This window comes from Scyliorhinus canicula, chromosome 4, assembly GCF_902713615.1.
Source record: "Scyliorhinus canicula chromosome 4, sScyCan1.1, whole genome shotgun sequence".
Taxonomy (NCBI): domain Eukaryota; kingdom Metazoa; phylum Chordata; class Chondrichthyes; order Carcharhiniformes; family Scyliorhinidae; genus Scyliorhinus; species Scyliorhinus canicula.
This window is the reverse complement of record NC_052149.1, coordinates 217,817,272-217,835,958: the sequence shown is the minus strand read 5'-3', so window position 1 is coordinate 217,835,958 and position 18,687 is coordinate 217,817,272. Positions and strand designations below refer to the sequence as shown.

At 50.2% G+C, this 18,687-nt stretch overlaps 1 protein-coding gene across 17 annotated transcripts in view; it reads left to right on the top strand.

Moving 5' to 3' along the window:
• The window catches only part of LOC119965371 (teneurin-2-like), a 3,273,255-nt gene that overhangs the window by 111,972 nt on the left and 3,142,596 nt on the right, over positions 1 to 18,687 (top strand). For all 17 annotated transcript variants that reach the window (XM_038796070.1, XM_038796068.1, XM_038796065.1 and 14 more), the window contains exon 3: positions 7,973 to 8,093. The gene's annotated coding sequence lies outside the window, so the exon portion shown is untranslated. The remainder of the gene's footprint in view (positions 1 to 7,972; positions 8,094 to 18,687) is intronic.

Below are 18,687 nucleotides of genomic sequence, written 5' to 3'. Positions count from 1 at the left end.
TTCAGTGGAGATCAAAGGGTTCTGCATAGCGGCCCTCACGGTCCAGGGAAGGGAGTTTAAAAATTACCGACTCCATGTCCTTCCCCACCTCTGAGCTGCCACGCTCTTAGGGATAGATTTTCAATGTAACCTCCAAAGCTTAACTTTTAAATTGGGCGGCCCTATACCCCCCCTCACTGTCTGCAGCCTTGCAACCCTCAAAGTCGATCCGCCTTCCCTGTTTTTGAACCTCACCCCGGATTGCAAACCCGTCGCAACCAGGAGCAGACAGTACAGTGCCCAGGACCGGACCTTTATTAGGTTGGAGGTCCAGCGATTACTGAGGGAAGGTGTCATTGAGGCTAGCAACAGTCCCTGGTGATGTGTTGGCTGGTATAGGCTTGAGAGATGAACAGACACTTCCAACACAGATGAAGGTTCAACTCAATTTTATTAACTACTTCTAACTAACCAACACACGATGACTGTGGGTCTAAATAATGCGAACTTGAACTAGAGACCTAAGCCTTGTCCGAACCGGTTGATTCTCTCAGCACGTGGTGTGAGTCTGTGCTGGGCTGAATAAGTTCCTGTTACACTCAGAGGCAGCACGCAGAATCAGCGGGAACCGTGGTGCCTTCTGCCTTTATAGTGTGTGTGTTCTAACTAGTGATTGGCTGCGGTGTTTGTACATGTGTGTGTCCATCAGTGTGTGTCTGCACCATGGTATATTGGTATATATTATGACACCTGGAGAGCTCAAGTAGTGGTTGTAAAGACCGGGGAGAAGCAAAGGATGGTCATCGATTATAGTCAGACCATCAACAGATGTACGCAGTTTGACGCATACCCTCTCCCCCGCATATCCGATCTGGTCAACAAGATCACACAATACAAGGTCTTTTCCACGGTGGATCTCAAGTCCGCCTACCATCACCTCCCCACCCGCCCTAGCGACCCCAAATACACTGCTTTCGAAGCAGATGGGCAGCTCTACCACTTCCTAAGGGTTCCCTTTGGTGTCACGAATGGAGCCTCGGTCTTCCAACGAGAGATGGACCGAATGGTTGACCGGTACGGTTTGCGGGCCACGTTTCCGTACCTCGATAACGTCACCATCTGCGGCCACGACCAGCAGGACCACGACACCAATCTCCGAAAATTCCTCCATACCACAAAAATCCTTAACCTCACATATAACAAGGATAAATGCGTGTTCAGCACCGACTGTCTAGCCATCCTCGGCTACGTAGTGCATGATGAAGTCATAGGCCCAGACCCTGAACGCATACGCCCCCTCATTGAGTTTCCCCTCCCCCACTGCTCAAAGGCCCTGAAACGCTGCCTGGGATTTTTTTCGTATTATGCCCAGTGGGTCCCCAACTATGCAGACAAGGCCCGCCCACTAATCCAATCCACGGTTTTTCCCCTGTCGACAGAGGTCCACCAGGCCTTCAGCCACATCAAAGCGGACATCGCAAAGGCCACGATGCATGCCATCGACAAATCCCTCCCATTCCAAGTCGAGAGCGAAGCGTCCGACGTAGCTCTGGCGGCCACCCCCAACCAAGAGGGCAGACCCATGGCCTTCTTCTCACGCACCCTTCATGCTTCAGAAATCCGCGATTCCTCAGTGGAAAAGGAGGCCCAGGCCATAGTAGAAGCTGTGCGGCACTGGAGGCATTACCTGGCCGGCAGGAGATTCACTCTCCTCACCGACCAACGGTCGGTGGCTTTCATGTTCGATAATGCACAGCGGGGCAAGATAAAGAACGACAAGATCTTACGGTGGAGGATCGAAGTCTCCACCTACAACTATGAGATCTTTTATCGTCCCGGGAAGCTAAACGAGCCTCCTGATGCCCTATCCCATGGCACATGTGCCAACGCACAAGTGGACCACCTCCGGGCCCTCCACGAGGACCTCTGCCACCCGGGGGTCACTCGATTCTTCCATTGCATTAAAACCCGCAACCTGCCCTACTCCATCGAGGAGGTCAGGACTACCACCAGGAACTGCCAAATCTGTGCGGAGTGCAAGCCGCACTTCTACAGGCCAGAGAAAGCGCACATAATAAAGGCTTCCCGTCCCTTTGAACGCCTCAGTATGGACTTCAAAGGGCCCCTCCCCTCCACTGACTGCAACACCTATTTCCTGAACGTGATTGACGAGTACTCCCGGTTCCCATTCGCCATCCCCTGCCCCGACATGACCACGGCCACCGTCATAACAGCCCTTCACAGTATCTTTATGCTGTTCGGTTCCCCCGCCTACATACACAGCGATAGGGGGTCCTCCTTTATGAGAGACGACCTGCATCAATTCCAGCTCAGCAAGGGCATCGCCTCGAGCAGGACGACCAGTTATAACCCCCGGGGAAAAGGGCAGGTAGATAGGGAGAACGGAACGGTCTGGAAGACCGTTCTACTGGCCCTACGGTCTAGGAATCTCCCAGTCTCCCGCTGGCAGGAGGTCCTCCCGGATGTTCTCCATTCCATCCGGTCACTGCTGTGTACCACGATCAACCAAACACCTCACGAACGTCTCCTTGTCTTCCCTAGGAAGTCCTCCCCCGGGACCTCGCTCCCAACCTGGCTGGCAGCTCCTGGACCCTTCCTACTCCGCAAACACATGTGGGCGCACAAGTCAGACCCATTGGTCGAGAGGGTCCACCTCCTTCATGCTAACCCTCAGTACGCCTACATTGCGTACCCCGACGGCCGACAGGATACAGTCTCCCTTCGGGACATGGCGCCCGCTGGGTCCCCACCCACACCCCCACCACTACCACCACCCCCCTCCCTCCCACAAGCGCACCCCACAGTCGCCCCCTTCCCAGGTGGATTGGTCTTCCTACCGGTCCCATCTAGGGGTAATGAAGAAGATGTCGAAGCCACGTTCCCGGAGCCACAGACGCTCGAGCTGGCGCCTGCATCACCACTGAAGCTACGACGATCGCAGAGAACGACCAGAGCCCCCGATCGACTTATTGCTTCATTCTGAGATGTAAATAAATTTGTAAATAGTTGTGATGTAACGAGGCAAAACACTGTACTGATGTATACTGGGTACCTCCATAACCTTAACCTCTACCACTGTGAAATGCGGACAGGCGCCGGAATGTGGCGACTAGGGGCTTTTCACAGTAACTTCATTGAATCCTACTCGTGACAATAAGTGATTTTCATTTTCATTTTCAAATGCGAGGCCACCACTCACCCAACTTTTTTTAAACAGGGGGTGAATGTGGTAGTCGGTATTAAAGGTATTATGGTACCCTGAATAATGCTGTAAGACCATTGGTGTGGGAGGTACCTGAGCTGCTGTTTCATTGGTTAAGCCTGCCTGCTGTTTGCACCCAGTATGGTGGAGTATAAGAGCCTGTGTCTCCCCAGCAGCTGCCTTCTGTCCCTCCGTTGCTGGGGGAAAATCTAGTGCAAAAATCTAGCCTTCAATTGTCTCCAATCTCGCTTCTGGAGTTATTGATCGTGCATCAAGCAGAAATTGTTTAGGTAACAACTCCAAGTAATTGTTTGTCCTGGAAATGCACAACTTGTTACTCTGGTTAACATTAGAAATCCACAGACTAGGACTACCTCACACTCAGGGATAAACCCAGGAACTCTCTGGTCTCTTTTTTCTCTGTTCCTCACTGCCTGATAACCAGTTTATTGGTTCTCTTTGTCTTTGACTTGATCAGAAATGAAAGTGCACCAGCCAGTAGGTTGTCTTCAATGTGAGTTGGAAGTATTATTATCGTTATTATGGTTTAGGCCAGTGCAAAGTTTAGATTGTTGTTGCAAACAGCTTTGTGCAAAACTGAATTGTTAGCAGCTCTGAATCCCTACATTTCCTCTCAAAGAACACAGAGCAAGATAAATGCTTTTCCAGCATTTTCTGCTGTTAGTGTGCAACATGTGTAAGTCCCTTTTATCTATCTTTGACATCCAAAGATGTGCAGGTTAGGTGGATTGGCAATGATAAATTGCACTTAGTGTCCAAAAAGGTTAGGTGGATAGGGTGGAGGCGTGGACTTATGTAGGGTGCTCTTTCCAAGAGCCGGTGCAGACTCAATGGGCCGAATGGTCTCGTTCTGCACTGTAAATTCTATGATTCTAACGCATCTCTGTCGGAACCTTCAGTCCCCGAACACAGCAGCCAGTTGTCTCTTAAGCCATTCCAGTTTTTCATCCTCCCCTTATTCTACTTGAGAGGACATGGCAAGTGTTATTCACTCCCTGCATCTTCTGCAACACCGACCACAATTTTACACTCCCCTGCAATGAGTTTTTAGGCGAGATGGGTGCAAGGGGAAAACATGAAATACCATGAATGTGCTTCCCACTGGATTCTGTCACCTCTCACGCTTTTACACTGAGGGGTTGTAAGGGCCGCCTCTTTGGCCCTTAAGTGGCCAATTATTGACAACTTAGGGCCGTTTCCCACCTAGCCTCAATGTTTAGGCTGGGGGGGGAGGATTTCACGGTTGTGGGTGAAGCCTGAAAACAATTGGGTTTTGCCCTTGGGTGGGAAATCCAATCTAACCTCGGGCTCTCCTCCGCTTAAGGTCCGGTGGCCGTTGGACCTCCCTTGCTCCCCATCCCAGTCTGTCCCTTAAAAGCCCCAATCTCCCATTATCTTTCCCCAGGCTTTCCCTATCCTCCCTGCCCTGAGACCTCTGTAAACTTACCTTTATGTGCTCTCGCAGGATGCAAGGTCCCTGGACTTAGAATTCACAGTGCAGAAAGAGGCCATTCTGCCCATTGAGTCTGCACCAGCTCTTGAACTTTCACTTCCATCCACTGCAAATTCAATCCCGCCTGCAGCTAATTGATGCTCACTTGAGCTGGCTGATGGCAGGATGGCAAACCTCACCAGCTGAAATATCCTCTCCGTCGTCTATCGCTTGTCTGCTGACGTATCCTCTGATAGCGCATTGTCTTTCATGGATAAACAACAGAAGCAATTGAAAGTTTTAAGATCTGCCTTGTTCCAGGTACAAAGTGACAGCCAAATAGCATTTGAATATCCCATTGTTTTCACCAGGAAATCAAAAAAATTAATTTTGAGCTGCTTTTGTGAGGAAATCAATCAACAAATTAGAGTCCTTGAAGAACAATTCACAAAATGAAACTTTAAATACCTCACAAAACCAACAGCTACATCATGCAAAAATTACTGTTTGAGAGCAAGTTTTGCAACTTTCTGGCTGGTCCTCTTCTCCACAATCTGCCTCAGTCAGGCAACTACTCTCCATTAATTAATCTGTGGCCAGGCATCGGAAGTGAATTATGGAGGTTAAAAGAATGAAATCCATTGAATGCAGTTAGCATGCCTGATAGATGTGTTCGAGACTATAGTATCATTCTTCACCAATATTAATTTACAACTGAGGCTGTCTTTGAGGGGTTCCATTGTATTCTTACTGTCTCCTTAGGGGGGGTTGTATTGACTAAAATCATCTCTACTGTGACATTTGGAAAAGTGAGTCTGTCTTGAGCATCTTCTGTTTTCCATGACACATCAGTATTCTTCATTGATTATGTACGCAGGATTAATTATGCTGTCAATTAATGTATTTACATCTTTAGACATTGCATTGACTTACTGAGTTTAATATGGTCAGCGCCCGCCTCCGACTGTTCAGCAGTTTGCCTTTCGTAATCACCAGAGGGAGGATGTATTATTTCTGATTGAAATTATTGTGATAAAATTGGAAGGGGAAGCAAATTCTCTGGCTTATTAACTGACAAAAAAACCTAGCAGCAGTGAACTGTCTGAAACTCTTTTTCCTTCGGAGCTTGTTGTCCGACCCATAGAAATGCAATCTCTCCAAGTTAATCGCAAATCTAAATTACAAATGCCAAGTTGTTCAAATTCTGACACGGAAAGGAACAGTTATCAATGTTATAATAGTTCACAATTTAATATTCTAGATATCAATCTTCAGTTATGCACCCTTCTGTCATAAATGGTTTATTTCTTTACCAGGAATGTTAGGGGGTGGGATATGCAGCTCCTGGGGCTTGTTTAATATTCAGCAAATCATGGCAATACGTACCTGGGGCAGGATTCACTGACCCCCCGCTGGGTCAAAGAATCGGCAGGGGGCGGCGTGAATCCCGCCCTTGCCGGCCGGCGGCCGCTGTTAGCGCCCCCCCCCCCCCCCCCCCCCCCCCCCCCCCCCGCACTGGCGATTCTTCAGCCCGCAATGGGCTGAGTGGTCGCCCGTTTTTTGTCGGTCCCACCGGCGTAAATGAGAAGATCCTTACTGGTGGGACCTGGTGGTGCGGGCGGCCTCCGGTGTCCTCGGGGGGAGCGTAGGGTGATCTGGCCGTGGGAGGTGCCCCCACGGTGGCCTGGTCTGCGATTGGGGTCCACCGATCCGCGGGCGGGCCTGTTCCGTGGGGGCACTCTATTTCTCCGTATCGGCTGCTGTGGTCCTCCGCCATGGCCCACATGGAGAAGATCCCCCCTGCGCATGCGCTGGGATGATGCCAGCACGCGCTGGCACTCCTGCGCATGCGCCAACTCGCGCCGGCCGGTGGTGGCTCTTCGGCGCCAGTTGGCATGGTGCCAAGCCCCTTCCCCGCTGGCCGGCACGGCACAAACCACTCTGGCGCCGGCCTAGCCCCTGAAGGTGCAGTGGATTCCGCACTTTTGGGGCAGTCTGACGCGGGAGTGGTTCATGCCACTCCTCGGCGCCGGCACCCCCCGCCCCGCCGGGTAGGGGAGAATCCCGCTCCTCAATTCCATGTGGTTGCTTTTATCCCATATTTCTTGAAACCCTCAGTATTGAAAGCTCCAATTGCTGGATTCAAACACCATGGACCCGAGGACAGTTGAGTGGGTTTAACCGAGTGTTTCCCAGCACTGGCAACACTGAGAATTACCCCACTATTAAACAGAACTCTGCTTCATTCAGGAGCCTCTGTGGGGAACACCCTGCCAAGGCCGCACTTAGTCCCGCTTCATGCACCAATTAGCTTCGCTTGACAGTGCATGAAGATGTCAGTTTGCCATTTTTAAATGGCGGCCCGATCTCTGGGCTCCCCACTGTGGCCACCGAACCCTCCCAATGCCCAAATAAGGGGTCATCAAGCCCCTACACCACACCTCATGAGGGTAAAACACCCTGGGCCCGATTCATGGTGAAGACAAAATGGCAGTGCCAGGGTGACACCCAGGTGACACTGCCTGCGTGCCCAGGTGGCATCAGCAGTGCCAGGGTACCAACCTTTTATTGAATACATTTTGGGTACCCAATCTTTTTTTCCAATTAAGGGGCAATTTAGCGTGGCCAATTCACCTACCCTGCACATCTTTGGGTTGTGGGGATGAAACCAAGAGCGGGGAGAATGTGCAAACTCCACACGGACAGTGACCCAGAGCCGGGATCGAACGTGGGACCACGGCTCCGTGAGGCAGCAGTGCTCGCCACTGCGCCACCGTGCTGCCCTAGTGCCAGGGTACTAACCTGCCCAGAGGCTTACCACCCGGGGGTTTCCGATCGCCTGGGAGACCCGTGCTGAACAACGTCTGGTCGGGGTCTCCAAGGTGAGGGGATTCGATCAAGGGTGCTGGGTAGATCGGAAGTAGATATATTCAAGTGAGGCTAACTACTCACTTGAGTATGAAAATCTGGGTCCCATCTATTGTGGGCAGGATCCAGATCATGATGTCTTGCGAGATCCCATTCGATCTCACGAGACATGGTGAGCTCGATAAATCCCACGTGACGCCTCTGTTTCTTTTCTGTTAAATCTAGCCCAGTATATAAACTCATGCTGATGCCATGCTTACTGTGTCAGAGGGGCTGTTTTTTCAGAAGTTAACGAAGGTCCAATCTGTTTTCCAGTTTTCTGTCAATGGTGTATGAGATAACTCAAGCAAGAATAGAGGACCTCTCCAAGTGTTTTGCCAATATTTATCCCTCGATGGACAGCAGCAATAAAAAAGCTGAATTAACCATTCATTCATTTTTTTTTGCAGAGCCTTGCTGTGCACAAATTGGTTGCTATGTTTGCCTGCAGATCAACAGTCGCAACAGTTCGTAGACTGCGTTATTGGCTGTGAAGCAGGATGCTCAGAATGAGAAAGTTACTTCAGAAACGTATGTATTGCATCTCTATATATTTTCTCCTATACTGTTTGTCCTGTGTTTGACTTAATCCTGGTCTTGGGCATTTCTGTGCCATATATCTAACATCCTAAATTTATCTGCTAATTTCCATTGTACAATGGGACTCTATGACATACAAAAGCATCGTACATTTTTAGAACAGAAATGATTTGATTTGATAGGCCTGTGTAAATTGAATTTCAGTCATGCACCCCACTTTATCTACTCACCCATGACCAGTTGCAGATGAAGTGCCTGCGAAAACAAAAGGAGTTAGTATTTAAGGACTAAATACTTGTAGGAAGGAAATTAGTTGTCAGGGTTTTTGGGGCCTGGCTGGCATATTGTTTTATCACGCAATGTCATTCGGCTATGAATCCAACTCATTCAGATGGAATCGACAGCGGTATCTTTAACCTGACTCGCTCTTCCGCAAACTATCGGGAATGGGTGCATCCCAACCCCACTTTCTAGTGGAGGGAATGCAGCAAAATATGGGGTCACTTGTAAAACTGCAATTCCACTCAATCTCCGGCATTGGATCAAAATTACTTCAGAAGTTTCCTCACTCTTAATGCCTTTAAGTGTCCCAAAGTAAAAGAAATTTAGAAGAATACTAACATAGGACCTGAAGAAGTTTACAACATGAAGCTGTTCATTATCTGGCATCACTGCTACATTTGTAACATTTGGTCATGATGTTGGCTGTTTAATCCATTAAGAACTTGGGGTTTGAAACTGGGTGCTCTGAATAACCTTTCCTTGCCTCGACTTTGTCTTGATTTATGTTGCAAATTGCATTACGTTGTTGGAAGGCGACGCTTTTCTGAAAGTGGAATGCAGAAATTGTATTGGCGTACATTTTGTAATGGGCTATTCCTGTATTTATCAGGCACTCGATACATACAAATGTTCTCAAAAAAACATTTGGCAACCCCCTTTAAATAGAGTTTAAAAGTGGCTGTAAACTGCTATTACTGAAGTTTTTTTTGTGTAGTGGGTTGAGACTCAGCAGGACATTCAGAATACTCAGTAAAATGAAGAAGCATGAGAAATTAGAGGGGACTACATTTCTGTGCTTGAGAGATATTCCTATGGGCTGGTTTAGCACAGGGCTAAATCGCTGGCTTTGAAAGCAGACCAAGGCAGGCCAGCAGCACAGTTCAATTCCCGTACCAGCCTCCCCAAACAGGTGCTGGAATGTGGCGACTAGAGGCTTTTAACAGTAACTTCATTTGAAGCCTACTTGTGACAATAAGCGATTTTCGTTTTTCAGCTATGAGTTTCCATTTAAAAATAGATAATTTCAGAACTATTGAGCCAGATGGAGTTGGGATGTTCTCATTGCTTTCCTAGTGTGAAACCATTGGCTTCATTATGGAAATATTTACCCATATCAATGCCTCAATCTAAGAGAGAAATGATGAAGCTCCAGACAATTTTCTAAGCAGGAGTTTAAGAAAGTTTCCTGCATTTGGATATGACCAACTCACTGTCTGTCCAGTAGGTACTGGTTCCATAGCTCTTCAAGTAATGTCAGTGACTTTGCCACGACTCATTTGTGCTTTGTCCCCACTGGTCATTTCAGTGTATACGAGGACGCAGTTAACCTTCTGAAATGTTGAATTTTCATTGAGCAAGCTTGAGGTCAAACTGAGGCCAATTTTAGTCACAGCTTGCTTTGTTGGCAAATGTAGTGCTGTTCTTCATCTTTACCTGTGGACATTGAAGTTACTTTCTCAAATTTGACATTGATATGACTGCTGAAGACTTTTCTGACTTGTGTAGCTAGCTGCAATACTTCCAATATTTAAATTAAAACTTAAAACATTCTTCATTGCCCTTTGAACTTTGGTTTTACATTATATTTCCACCCAGTTTCTCCCTATCTTATCACAGCTGAAGTCATAGGGGTGGATTTTAAATTGGAGCAGCATCTGTGTGTGTGTGTGTGGGGGGGGGGGGGGGGGGAGGTGGAATTGGGGCAGCAGGGCAGTAGGGGCAGCAGGGTAGCATGGTGGTTAGCATAAATGCTTCACAGCTCCAGGGTCCCAGGTTCGATTCCCGGCTGGGTCACTGTCTGTGTGGAGTCTGCACGTCCTCCCCCTGTGTGCGTGGGTTTCCTCCGGGTGCTCCGGTTTCCTCCCACAGTCCAAAGATGTGCGGGTTAGGTGGATTGGCCATGCTAAATTGCCCGTAGTGTCCTAATAAAAGTAAGGTTAAGGGGGGGTTGTTGGGTTACGGGTATAGGGTAGATACGTGGGTTTGAGTAGGGTGATCATGGCTCGGCACAACATTGAGGGCCGAAGGGCCTGTTCTGTGCTGTACTGTTCTATGTTAACACTTGGCAGTCATGGCGGATGTGAGGCCCTGTCCACTTTAATGGCCAAACCTCATTTAAAAGTCTCTTTTTTTCTTCTGCTCCCAGCTGGCAGGAATGATGGCCGAATCAATGCGTGAGAGCGGTGGTAGGGTAGGGAACAGAGGACACTTGGAGTCGCAAAGGAGCAGTCCCAGGGGAACACTCCCCTACATGAACTAGAATGCCGAGCCTTGTGTGTAATAAGCACATGCCAAGGTGAGGAAGTGAGAGGGAAGTTCAGCGCAGTGGAGGTGGGAGCTGGGGAAAATTTCCTGCTCTTCCTTACCCTTGAGGAGTCTACAAAAATAATTCTTTGAAACTTACCAAAGCTTCTGGCCAATCCATGGATCCCACCAATCTAGGTCTCAAGGTCAGTCTGGCACAGGGATCCCAAGTCAGGAAGGTAATTGAGCCATCCATGTATTTTTAATGCATCATAAAATATTGGACAGTTGGCTGAGATGCCCATCGAAAGTGACACCTAAGTCTTGGGCGATCCAATTATATCTATTGTACCAACTGATCTTCATTTCCCAGATGAAAATCAAAGCAATAACTTGACTCCACTCCCATTTCCATCCAAATGTTTAGGACTTTCCAGCCTGTGATTTATATTAGCCTGGAGTCTGCTCTTCGATTCTGCGTATCGTGCCAAAGGATTGATTATTATATTGCTTGTCCTGTGTAGTTAGACGCAGTGGCATTCAGTTACATATTGGCTCTGTATTCTAACTCGAGTGTACTGTGTGACTGGTATACTTGTAATTGATAACGAGACAATCAGGTGTCATTGAATTTCCCAAGATTGTTTGCTCATTGATTTATTTCTTTTTTAACATAGCCATTGTGCATGATACCTTGCAAATAAAGCAAATGTTACCTTCAATAGGCCTCAAAAAAAATATACCCCGACTGCTTGTTTGCCCTCCAAATGATGACCTTCTGTCAAACCACATTTTAGTCCTCAGGCTTCATCTAACTGACCTTCCTTTAACCTCCGAATTCTCGCATTATTAAATAGCTTTGGTGTTCTACCGAGTTACATAAACATAAACATTTTTTTCTCCGGAGGCTGAAAGTCAGCAGCGACCAATGAATTGCTTTTCAGTGCAGGCACTAGTCAAATAGAATCATAAATTTACACAACAGAGAAGGAGAGTGTTTGGTCCATTGTGTCTGTGTCGGCTAATTGAAGAGCTATTGTATTAATCCCATCCCCTCGCACCTCTCCCACAGCTCATCAAGCATTTATCAAATTCCCTTTCGAAAGTTATTATTGATTCTGCGACCACCACCCTTTCAGGCAATGTATTCCAAATCATCGTAACTCACGGTGTAAAATAAATCTGCCAATTATGTTAATTAATTTTGTGTCTAATTAAAAAAAATATTGTTGGTATTGCTTCATTCTTTTCAAAATGATTTTGAGTACATCTTACTGAACAGGACAATGACACTGACTGGACCAGTGATGTACCCAGTGTATGGGCCAGTATTGTAACCCAGTGTACAGGCCAATGAAGGAACCATTGAGATGGCCACAAATAGAATTCACTAGACAGAACAACGATGAGCCCATTGAATGTGCCACTGATGTAAGTCACTGTACAGGCCAGGGTGCCTCAATGGAATTAGCTGGGGGTGGAGAGGAGGTTGGGGTTTAAATACAGGATGAAGGTAGCCAAGGAACAGAGCAATGTCATCTGGAGCTGCAAGACATGGAAGGAGGCGTAAAATACCCACAGTCAAACAGCCCCTTGCTTCTCTGATGACTGATTGCGGGCACTCATCCAATCAGTGACTGATCGCCAGGAGATACTCTTGCCACCTGATGGCAAGAGGAGACCCCCCACATCTGACCAAGAAGGCATGGACCGAGGCGGTGGCATAAGTCAGCAGCCGGGAGGCTTGTACAAAGGATCTGCATGCAGTGCCATAAGATGGTGAATAACCTTCCCCGCTCTGCGCAGGTGAATAATGAAGCCCCTTTTCTCCTTAACCAAATGTTTGTATAGGCTTGCTTATGGTGAGGCTTGACGGTGAAAAGCTGCAAGCTGAAGTCGGAGCATCTCCCTACACCCGAGAAGGCTGCCTAGGACTAGACAGGATGGCAGGCATATCTGGAAAGGCAAAGTCCTGAAATATGCTGAATACAAAGGGAATAATGAGGGCATAGTGTGGAGAAGTTGGGCTAAGTGGAAAATCAACTATAAACTTATGTAATGACAGAGCAGCCTGAGGCCTATGTTTGCTCCTATTACTTATCATCAATGTGCAGTTCAATTTGGTGCAGTTCTGACCAAACTTCCACTTGGTGGTAAAAACTTGGCTTCAACAGAAAACGACACAGCCTTAAAGTTGTCCAGACATGTGTTCTACTCAGAAATATACCAGAGTCAGTTTGTCCGGAGGCCAATGGAAAAGATTTCAAAGACAATCTCAAAGCCTCTGTGAAGGTCTGCTCTATTAAAATCAGGGTAAAACTATGCTTAATTGCACCCCAAATGGCTATCCATCATCAAAAATGGTGTTGAGTTCTTCCAACCACCAGGAGGAGCCCTCAAGAGAGAATGACAAAAGGGATGGAAAGAGAGCAGCTGCTTAAGCCTACCCGCCACCAACTCTACCGGGTCGGAGAATCCCACCCCGTCACCCTGACGCCAGATGGCGTATTCTTCGGCAACGTTTTTCGGCCGGGGCGGGAACGCCGCCACGCCGGTCAGGGGCCGTTGACAACGGCTCCCCCAGCAATTATCCGGGCCCCAATGAGCCGAGCGGCCGCCCATTTTTGGCCAGTCCCGCCGGCGTGAATCACTCAACTCACGCACCAGCGGGACCTGGCAGGTGAGTATGCGTGGTCGGTCCTCGGGGGGACGTGGGGGGGATCCGACCCCGGGGGGGGGCCCCCACGGTGGTCTGGCCCGCGATCGGGGCCCACCGATCTGCGGGCAGGCTTATTCCGTGGAGGCATTTCTTCCCTCCACGCCAGGCCTGTGTAGGGCTCCGCTATATTGCCCGGGGGCCGGCGCAGAGAAGAGAACCCCTGTACATGGGCGAGACTACGCCGGCCGGTCCGCAGATGCACGGATCCACGCCAGCCATTCCGCGCATGCGCGAACTCGCGCCATCCCGTTGGCGCCGGCTGGAGCGGCGTCAACCCTTCCGGCATCCACCTAGCCCCCTAGAAAGGTGAGAATTCCTCACCTTGAGGGGCCGTTGACGGCGGAGTTGTTGGCGCCGGTTTTCAGTCCAGAATGGGGACTTAGACCCAGAAGGGAGGACCAAGGCCATTGTGTCTCATGTTACAACAATCTGTGTTGAATTTCAGCTGTCATAGTTGAACCTATTTGCAATTTTTGGTTTTGTGGCTGTTTCATCAGAATCAACAGCCTGAATGTAAATTGCGTATCATCTGCAAATCTTACCACCTTGCATTTCATTTTCAAATCTACATGAATTCTAAACAATATAGCTTCCACAAGAACATAAGACATAGGAGCAGAATTAGTCTACTAGGCCCATCGAGTCTGCTCCGCCATTCAATCATAGCTGATATTTTTCTCATCCCCATTCTCTTGCCTTTTCCCCATAACCCCTGAGCCCCTTATTGATCAAAAACCTATCTATCTCGGTCTTAAAGGTACACAATGATTTGGCCTCCTTCTGTGGCAAAGAGTTCCACAGATTCACCACCCTCTGGTGGAAGAAATTCCTCCTCGTCTCTGTTTTAAAGGATCGTCCCTGTGGTGAATGCATTGCTGTAACAATTCACCATATGATAATCTGTATTACGCTGTTACCCATGTGGGCTCCACCTATGGACCATTGTATGGTACTGCTTATAATGTAGCGTACTGGGGCATGTGTGGGCTCTGCCCTTGACTCCACCCCTTGAGGGGAGGTATAAAGAGCAGCTGCCCTGTAGGCGGATCTCAGTAGCAGACCAGTCGCAGGCAGGCACTGTTCTAGTTGATTATAGCCACAGTTTACTTCTACTCCTGGTTTCGTGTGAATTGATGGTCGCTTCAATTTAATCAACTACAACGCCACTATGGAATCCTGACCGACTGGAACTCGATCCGCAGGCTGCGGAGGTGAAAGTGACTTTTTCCCACTGGCTCCGCTGTTTCAAGGCCTACGTCGCCGCCTCCTCCTCGCCTTCCACCTCCGACGAACAGAAGCTGAGTCTCCTCCACGCATGGGTGAGCCATCGAATCTCTGTTCAACTTGAGGAAGCTTCCATCTATGGAGACGCCCTTGTGATGCTAGAGCACCTCTACATAGGGCCCGTGAACAAGGTATACGCGCAGCACGTCCTCACCACTCGCTGCCAGCGTCCCGGGGAAGTGCTGGAAGAGTACCTACGCGACCTTGCATGAAGCTGCAATTACCAGGCCGTTACAGCCACTCAACATATGGACCTCGCCATCCGGGGCACCTACGTGGCTGGAGTTGGGTCCAACTACGTGAGACAGCACCTACTCGAATAAGGTGCCCTCGACCTGGAAGAGACGGTAAAATTAGCCTTCTCTCTGGAAGTAGCGTTCCAAAGCCTAAACGCGTTCCTGTCCAATCACGCGACACCCTCGTGGACCCCCGACCAAAGAATACCCCAGGCCTGTGCTGCGCGGCTGCCCACCCACCATGGGGGGCTACCCTGTTATTTCTGCGGCCAGCCCCAACACCCGAGGCAATGCTGCCCGGCCCGGATCGCGAACTGCAGTGACTGCGGGAGAAAAGGACTTGTGCTAAAGTTTGCCTAGCGAGGTCCAAAAACTCTATATCGCAGGCCCGACCCACGGACTCACAGACCCGCAGATCCCGCAGTGTGTCCCCCCCCCCCCGATGCGTCATCGGCCTCGTGTTGTCCATGGGGGTAGCCATCTCCAAGCTCGCACAACACGTGCGACTCATGGGGGGCGCCATCTTGGACGCCATCTTCCTCACCGCCCGACACGTGCGATCGATGGGGCCCGCCATTTTGACCGCCAACTGCAACGCCGCCCGGCACGTGCGACCAACGGGGACAGCCATTTTGGGACCGACCTAGCACCTTTGACCACGCCGGCTACCCGCAACTCAACGCGGTCACCCTTGACCAGTCGCAACCCAAACACCTCCGGCGCTCTATGATGACCGTCTGGGTAAACGGACACGAAACGCCCTGCCTCTTCGACTCCGGGAGCACAGAGAGCTTAATTCATCCAGACATGGTAAGACGCTGCTTGCTCCCAATCTTCCCGACGCATCAAACCATCGCCCTCACCTTCGGGTCGCACTCGGTGCAGGTCCGAGGGTGCACGACCGCAACCCTCGCAATACAGGGCACCAAGTACGTCAATTTTAAATTATATGTGCTCCCCGACCCCTGTGCTCCTCTTCTATTGGGACTGGATTTCCAATGTAACCTCAGGAGCCTCACCCTGAAGTTCGGCGGGCCCATACCCCCACTCACCGTATGTATCCTCGCAACCCTAAAGGTTGACCCTCCCCCGCTTTTTGCAAACCTCACGCTGACTGCAAACCAGTCGCCACCAGAAGCAGGCGGTACAGTATCCAGGACAGGACTTTTATCAGGTCCAGGTCCAGCGACTCTTGCGGGAGGGAATCATTGAGGCCAGCAATAGCCCCTGGAGAGCCGAGGTGGTGGTCATCAGGAACGGGGAAAAGAACCGGATGGTTGTAGATTACAGCCAAACCATAAACCGGTACACGCACCTCGACGCGTACCCCCTTCCCCGGATCGCAGACATGGTTAACCAGATCGAACACTACCGGGTGTTCTCCACGGAGGATCTGAAGTCTGCGTACCACCAAATCCCAATCCGCCCGGAGGACTGCCACTACATGGCTTTTGAGGCAGATCTTGAGGTGGAGGATCAAACTCTCCACCTATAAATATAGTATAGTATATCACTCTGGGAAGCTCAAAGAGCCCCCAGATGCCACCTCTTTCACTTCCTCCGTATCCCCTTTGGCGTCACAAACAGGGTCTCGGTTTTCCAAAGAATGATGGACCGAATGGTGGACCAGTACGGGCTGCGGGCCACATTTCTGTACTTGGACAACGTCACCATCTGCGGCCATGATCAGCAGGACCACAATGCCAACCTCCAGAGATTTCTCCAAACTGCACGAACTCTTAACCTCACTTACAACAAGGAGAAATGCGTTTTCCGCACGACCAGACTAGCCATCCTTAGCTGTGTCGTGCAAAACGGGGTCCTAGGACCCGACCCCGACCATTTGCACCCCCTTCCCCACTGCCCCAAGGCCCTGAAAAGGTGCCTCGGGTTCTTTTCCTATTACGCCCAGTGGGTCCCAGCTATGTGGACAAAGCCCGCCCACTAATCAAGGCCACCATGCTCCCACTGGCGGCTGAGGCCCGCCTGGCCTTCAGCTGCATCAAGGCAGATATTGCCAAAGCCGCGATGCATGCGGTGGACGAGTCCGTCCCCTTCCAGGTGGAGAGCGACGCATCAGAGGTCGCCCTCGCCGCTACCCTCAGTCAGGCTCCAGTAGCATTTTTTTCGCGAACCCTCACCACTTCCGAAATTCGACACTCCTCAGTCGAAAAGGAGGCCCAAGCCATTGTGGAAGCCATGTGGCACTGGAGGCACTACCTCTCTGGTAGGAGGTTTACCCTAGTCACCGACCAACTATCGGTAGCCTTCATGTTCGACAACGCGCAGTAGGGCAAAATCAACAATTATAAGATCTTGAGGTGGAGGATCAAACTCTCCACCTATAATTACAATATAGTATATCACTCTGGGAAGCTCAAAGAGCCCCCAGATGCCCTGTCCCGCGGCACATGCGCCAGCACGCAAGACGACTGACTCCAGGCTATCCACGATGACCTCTGCCAGGGCCATGACCAGGGACTGCCCGATCTGCGCGGAGTGCAAGCCGCACTTCTATCGACCGGATTAGGCCCACTTGGTAAAGGCATCCCAGCCCTTTGAGCACCTTAGCACCGATTTCAAAGGGCCCCTCCCTTCCAACAACCGCAACACATATTTCCTCAACATCATCGATGTGTTCTCCCGCTTCCTCTTTGCAATCCCTTGCCCCGACATGACTGCCGCCACCATCATTAAAGCCCTACATAGTGCCTTCACCCTGTTTGGTTTCCCAACGTACGTCCACAGTGACCGGGGCTCGTCGTTCATGAGCGACGAACTGCGTCAGTACCTGCTCAGCAAAGGCATCGCCTCGAGCAGGACTACCAGTTATAACGCCAGGGGAAACGGGCAGGTGGAGAGGAAGAACGCGACGGTCTGGAAGACCATCCTCCTGGCCCTATGTTCTAGGAATCTCCCGGTCTCCCACCGGCAGGAGGTCCTCCACGACACGCTCCACTCCATTAGGTCCCTACTTTGCACGACCACAAACGAGACCCCTCATGACCGCCTATTTGTTTTCCCCAGGAAATCTACCTCAGAGGCCTCGCTTCCGTCCTGGCTGAAGACACCGGGGCCCGTCCTGCTCCACAAGCACATCAGGAGCCATACGTCTGACCCCCTGGTCGAGAGGGTCCAGCACCTACACTCCAACCCCAAGTACGCATACATCAAACACCCCGACGGCCGACAGGATACGGTCTCCCTCCGGGACCTGGCACCTGCAAGTTCCACTGCTACCGCCACCCCATCGTACCCCGCCCAACCTACGCAGACCAGTGCCCCCGCCCCTACATGGCACCTGCACCCCCTCCCGCATGCCATTCCTCCTTCACCGACTCACAGGAATGAAGCTCCAGAAGACACGCTCCCGGAGTCCACGTCTGTACTCCCACCAGCGTCTTCACTACCGATGCCAGTACGGACGAGTTAGACGTCCGGGCCAACGGCGACACCAGAGCTTCGCTGTCCACAGCGCGCAATCCGTGCGCCAGACAGGCTGAACCTATGAAAAATGAAAATCACTTATTGTCACGATCATTGTATGGTATTGCCTATAATGTGGCATGCTGGGCCTGTGTGGGCTGTGCCCGTGACTCCACCCCTTGAGGGGAGGTATAAAGAGCAGTCGCCCTGTAAATGGCTCCCACTGGCAGACCAGTTGCAGGCAGGCACTGTTCTAGTTCATTAAAGCCACAGTTTACTTCTAATCCTGATTTTGTGCGAATTGATGGTCGCATCAGTCCCTTTAGTCTGAGATGGTGTCCTCTGCTTCTCATTTTTCCTACAGGTGGAAGCATTCTCTTCACGTCCACTCGAT